The 6,000-nt window shown below is 34.6% G+C and overlaps 1 long non-coding RNA gene across 1 annotated transcript; it reads left to right on the top strand.

The window, feature by feature from the left end:
- The first annotated feature begins 3,288 nt into the window (after positions 1–3,288).
- On the top strand, positions 3,289–5,322 carry LOC141515543 (uncharacterized). Its single transcript, XR_012476350.1, has 3 exons — positions 3,289–3,397; positions 3,498–3,565; positions 5,246–5,322. It is a non-coding gene; the product is annotated as an uncharacterized LOC141515543 (long non-coding RNA).
- Positions 5,323–6,000: the final 678 nt, after the last annotated feature.

Below are 6,000 nucleotides of genomic sequence, written 5' to 3'. Positions count from 1 at the left end.
CCCATGTTGCTGTTAGGGTGTACAGTGTTTTTCTAGTTCTGCTCATCTCACTCAGCATCAGTTCATGCAAATCCCTCCAGGCTTTCCTGAATTCCCATTCCTCCTGGTTTCTAATAGAACAATAATGTTTCATGGCATACATATACCACAGTTTGTTAAGTCATTCCCCAATTGAAGGACATTTACTTTAATTTCCAATTCTTTGCTGCTATGAATATTTTTGTACAAGTGATGTTTTTAACCCTTTTTCATAATTTCTTCAGGGTATAGACCCAGTAGTGGCATTGCTGGATCAAAGGGCATGCACATTTTTTGAACAACCAATTCTTAAGCTATTTAGTAAGAAGAAAGATACCAGACAACTGAAAAAAGCAACAAAAAGTCATTAATAATTAAAAAAAATCCAGAGAATATCAGCAACTACTGACCCACATGTCCATTTTTTATCTCTATAAAAATTGTAAGAGTAATCAATATATATCTCTAGTAATCAAAGGACAATTATCATCATCATCATCATCATCATTATTATCTTGAGAAAAAGTTTTAAAAGGACAGTCAGACAACTTTCCCAAATTCAATTTTCTATAATACAACCACCCAACTTAATGAAAGTGAACTGAGTGCAAAATTTCCTTGTGTTTATTTTTTTGTTGATGATAAAAAAGCATTTGAGTCTGTAGAGCAAAGTGTAGCCTTAAGGACACTCCTCTAATAAGGTGTTCCCACAATGTAATATGATCATACAAGATTCTTTGATAAATGTAGCATGGTTCAGCAGTTCTCTAATTATCAATGATTAGTATCAAGTGAGGCAAAATAAATTACCCAAGGCAATTTATATTCACTATAGTTATTTGCCACTCTCATAGATGTTTATCAAGGAGTTCAAATTAAGGAAGGATTTCCTGTAGAATCTACAGAGTAGAGTAGAAGACATTGTGCTGATTGTCCTATGCTCCTGTGGCCTTCAATTCTCTGAGAAGTTTTATATAGGAAAGTTCCATCTCCACAGCTTGCATTTTCCCTCCTACTGCTTAGCCCCTTAAAATGTTACCATGATAGCAAAAATTCTATTTAAGTTTCCATTTTGAAGGTCAAAAAACAAAAAAAAAGTGAAATGGAAATTTGCATTCCCATATCTCCAGTTAGTATGACAAAGTAATAATTATCAAAACTATTTGGAACTGAATTAAATATAGAAAAAACAATCAAAGGCATAGATTATATAGCAATGAGATTTATCTAATTCATATAGTACTTTAATGTTCAGTAAGTTTCATAACATGAGAAATTGGACAAAGTAATATCTGTAAAATAAAAAATGTCAGGAAAACTAGATGGAATTTTAGTTTAAAAACTACATTAGCAACTCAAAATATTCACTAAAAGGAGAAATTCCTAATGGCCCAATGACATCTGTTATATCTAGCAATTTGGGGGGGGGGGTTTGCAAGGCAGTGGGGTTAAGTGGCTTACCCAAGATCACACAGCTAGGTAATTATTAAGTGTCTGAGGCTGGATTTGAACTCAGGTACTCCTGACTCCAGGGTCAGTGCTCTATTTACTTACTGCACCACCTAGCTGCCCCCCATACCTAGCCATTTTTTAAACTTCTACACTCTAGAGCAGAGAAGAATAAATTTACTCCCTCTACCACAAAATAGTTCTTCAAATATTTCCCTTTTAAATTTTCTCTCTTTTCCAATTCTCTCATACTTTGCTCCACTCTGGAGAATGAAAATCTCTCATTACCAATAATTTCCTCTCTAAAATCTGAAAGCCAAGCATCTTTGAGTATGGTGTAATGGAAAGAACACAGGTCTTATAGTCAGTATGACTATTTTTGGTTTCTAGCTCTGCTACTTATTCACTATGAGACATGAGAATAGCGTATCTGGGAACCAATTTCCTCATCTGTCAAATAAAGGTTTGGGGTATATGATCTCTCATATTCTTTCCAGTTCTAAATCCCATGATCAATCATGTTTTGAACAGTAACTTCAATAATATTTTCTTAGTTCTCATGTTCTTTGACTCGTACAGAGAATTTGATGTCGTTCATTCTTCCCTTCTTTAACATCTTTTCTTCCTTTTCTCTGTGAAGTTATACTATCATGATTTTCACCCTACTTCTCTGGCCATTTATTTTCTGTCTCTTTTTTTCCTTCTCCTAATTGTGGGCAGTCCTAAAAATTTAGTTTCTCCTTTCTCACATGTGAATGGTGGTCAGAGAGGGATATTTTGTTTTGGAAAGTTACAAGCTTAGAGAGTAGAGAAGGGAATAAACATGTCTAGTAAATGCCCAGGCACTGTGTTAAGTTATTGACAAGTATTATCTCATTTGATCTTCACATCAGAGCCAGGAGATAGATCTGTTATTATTATTATTATTATTATTATTATTTTAAAAATAATATTTTATTTCCCCCCATTAATATTAAAACAATCCTCGTGAGTTCCAAATTCTAACCCTCTACCCCTTCCTACCCTTCCCTACTTGAAATGGCAAGCAATTTGATATAGGTTATATATGTACAGTCATGTAAAACAATTCCATATTATTCATCTTGTATAAGAAGATTCGAACTAAAAAAAAGAATGAGAGAAGCAAATTTTAAAATATCATGCTTCAGTCTATATTCAGACAATATCAATCCTGTTTTGGAGCTAGACAGCAGGATTCATCATGAGGCTTTTGGAATTGACTGTCTCAGATCATTGTTTTGCTGAGATAGCTAAGCTGTTCACAGTTCTTCATTGTATAACATTGCTATTACTGTGTACAATGTTTTCCTGATTCTGCTCACTTCACTTTGTTCAGTTCATATAAGTCTTCCCAGGTTTTCTTAAATCACCCTGCTTGTCATTTTTTGGCACAATAATATTCCATTACAATCATATACCACAACTTGTTCAGCCATTCTCCAATTGATAGGTATCTCCTCAATTACCAATTCTTAGCCATCACCAAAAGAATTGCTATAAATGTTTTTGTACAAGGATGTCTGTCCTCCTTTTTTGAAGGTAGATGCTATAATAATAATAATAACAATAATAATAATAATAATAATGTCATCATTTTTTTCACAGTTGAGGGAACTGAGACAGACTTCCCCAGGGTCACACCACTAGTAAGTGTTTGAGGTTAAATTTGAGCTCAGATCTTCTTGACTACAAGTCAAGTGCTCCAACCATTGTGACACTCAGCTGCCTCTATGAGTCAAACCATAGGAAGGCAGATTGTCACATCCTTTCCAAGAGCAATTATTTGATTATGGTTTCAAAACTAGAAAGGAGGGGGTGAATACAGAGGAGCATTTGCATGGTGGCATGACTTCCAGTGAGAAGTTCAAGGACTGAAGTGAATCATGATTGAAGCCAAGGTTTAGATATAGTGAGTCTGTTAAGGCCAACAATCATCAAATCCCTGGGACCCCAGAGTCAGGGTTTTAGTCATTAAAGCGTTAATTCTTCCTGTGTTTGGTCGAACGCAGAGATTAAAGTGCCAATGGAAAGGAAGAGACTGAAGATGTTAGAATGGAGAAATGTGGGAGAAAGTCAGGTAAATGTATAACAATGGCATGGGTGGTGGTATGTGATATATGCATAGATACTTTTAAGTTCAATCTGAATTAATATCAAATACAAATACAAAATAATAGATTGAGCCCTACTTTGTAGGCATTACCTATTTCTGAGGAATAAAGGCTCATATTGAACATTTAACAACCATTTCTTCCAAGTCTCAGTCATTTAGAGCTGGCTCCAGTACACTATTGGAGAAAGTTTCCTTATAACTGGAAAGAAATGGAAGATAAGACAAGGTCTAAAGGGCTTAATCTAAGAGAGAAGGTCACCAAGATACAGCTCTAATATCACCTTCCATATGGAGCATTTCATAATACTACATAATGGCTAGGGGGAGTTCCCTCCCTCAAACTACTTTATAATTAGTCTCTATTTATTCTGTATATGTACTATTATGTGGACCTCGTGTCTCCACTAATTGAATATGTTTCTTGAGAGTAGTTATTGTATCATTTTTGTATTCTTAACATCTAGCATACTATCTACCAGTAGAAACTTTTTTAGACATTCTCTCTCCTCCCTTGCCTTCCCATCCTCTCCTGGAAAAAAAAGGGTGAGAAAAGAAAGGAAAAACAAAGTTTTTTAAAAACAAATATATAGGGTTTTCCAAAAGTCTTAGTGAAATTTTAAGTTGAATTTAAACTTAAGCTTTTAAAAAAGTGGAATACCTTTTAAGTTTAGTTTAAAATTATATAAAGTCAATAAGGTGTCTTATACGTAGTCAAGAAAAACAGTTTTAACATTGGTTGTGTCTGAAAATGTAAGTCTTATTCTACATCTTAAATTCATTACCTCTAATAAAAATTATGCATCAAACTTTATTATTAGTAATCTGGAAACATGATTAGTCATTGAATTATCCTTCTCAAATCTTTCCAAAATTTTTCTTTATAATTTTGACCAATGTGTAAATTGTTCACTGATTTCACTCTGTTTCAATTCATTCTGATCTCCCCAGATTTTCCTGAAAACTGCATACTTCTTATGGCACAATAATAGTTCATAATATTCATATACCACAATTTGTTTACTCATTCTACAATATATAGGTACTCAGATTCTGGTTCTTTGCTTCTACAAAAAAAGGTTGCCATAACTATTTTTTTTGTACATATGGATCTTTTCTTTCCTTTTCTTTCTTTGGTCTCCTATCTAAAACTTAAAGAGTAGAGGTGAAGCTCTTACTCACTCTTTACTATCCTATGCAAATACTTCCTTTCAAGAAAATCTTGTTGCAACTATGAGATGTTCTGGGTTACAAATGATGTTTTTTTATACATTACTAAAATATTCTTGTTTAAGAGTAAACATAATACCCCCTCCCCCCAAAAAAATATAGACCCTCATGAGAAATAAAATAAAGGAAAGAGAAAAAAAAAATGTGCTTCAGTCTGTGAATGTTCTGGGTTACAAGATGTGAGTATTGAGGAAAAGAATTGATGACACTACTGTGGGTAATAGCTCTAAGGGAGACAGAGTAATGAGGGAGAAAGCAGAGAAGAATGTTGAACCACAATGTAGGCATTGTTATATTAGAGCCAAGCACCATAATTGAATATCTTAGGGAAAGGGATGTGACACATCCCACCTTTGTCTTTGATAGCCACACAACCTTTGAAGTCAATCTTGTTGTTGTTTGTCCTTTGTTTTCTAGGAAGACCAATGACATCATGGGGCAACGTCTTGACTTTCATGAATTAGATTGCAGTGAAGCAGAATTACACAAAGTCATCAGCCTCACTCTTTTCTAAAGTAATTGAAGTTTAGTTGCAAGACAAAAATGGATAATTCTTGGATGCAGTGGATGACATTGGCATCCTTGATGACTGAGCAAGCTCTGAGTGTTCCACAGTGTCTGCTTCAGTCACCATCATAGCCGTTTATTCTCATCTGCCCATTCTACTAGGGGAAGGCTGGATTTCCCTCTAACTCACTGAGAGATTTTAGGCCTATTGGTTACCTTCAACCTGATTTAGCTCATCTGCTGACATATTTTTATGCTGTATGGCTGCTGACATGTTACACTTTTTTGGAACCACAGGTAATAACTGGGTGACTGGAATGGACACAAAAGGTAGATGAACAGCTCTGAAAAGGACTCAGCAAGCCCTCACACCAGAGGTTCTAATCTTCTCTTAACACCTCATAGCCACTCTAAGGATCCCTTAGAGTCAGTTTACAACCTTGAAGGGGACACCATACTTTATTATAGACTATATGGAGATCATGAAGATAAGTTATAAAACAATTGCCTATCTTTCCTGGTAGACGGAATTTCATATAAAGAATTCTGTACATTATCATAAATTTGGGGAAATATCACATGTACAAAGTTATGTCAAAGGTCTAATATGAAAGTGATACAGATCTAATATGAAGGCAATCATAGCATACAATTTTGAGGGGGGA

This window comes from Macrotis lagotis, chromosome 1 (assembly GCF_037893015.1).
Source record: "Macrotis lagotis isolate mMagLag1 chromosome 1, bilby.v1.9.chrom.fasta, whole genome shotgun sequence".
Taxonomy (NCBI): domain Eukaryota; kingdom Metazoa; phylum Chordata; class Mammalia; order Peramelemorphia; family Peramelidae; genus Macrotis; species Macrotis lagotis.
Note: the sequence above shows the minus strand (reverse complement) of the source record. Positions and strands in the feature narration are given on the sequence as shown.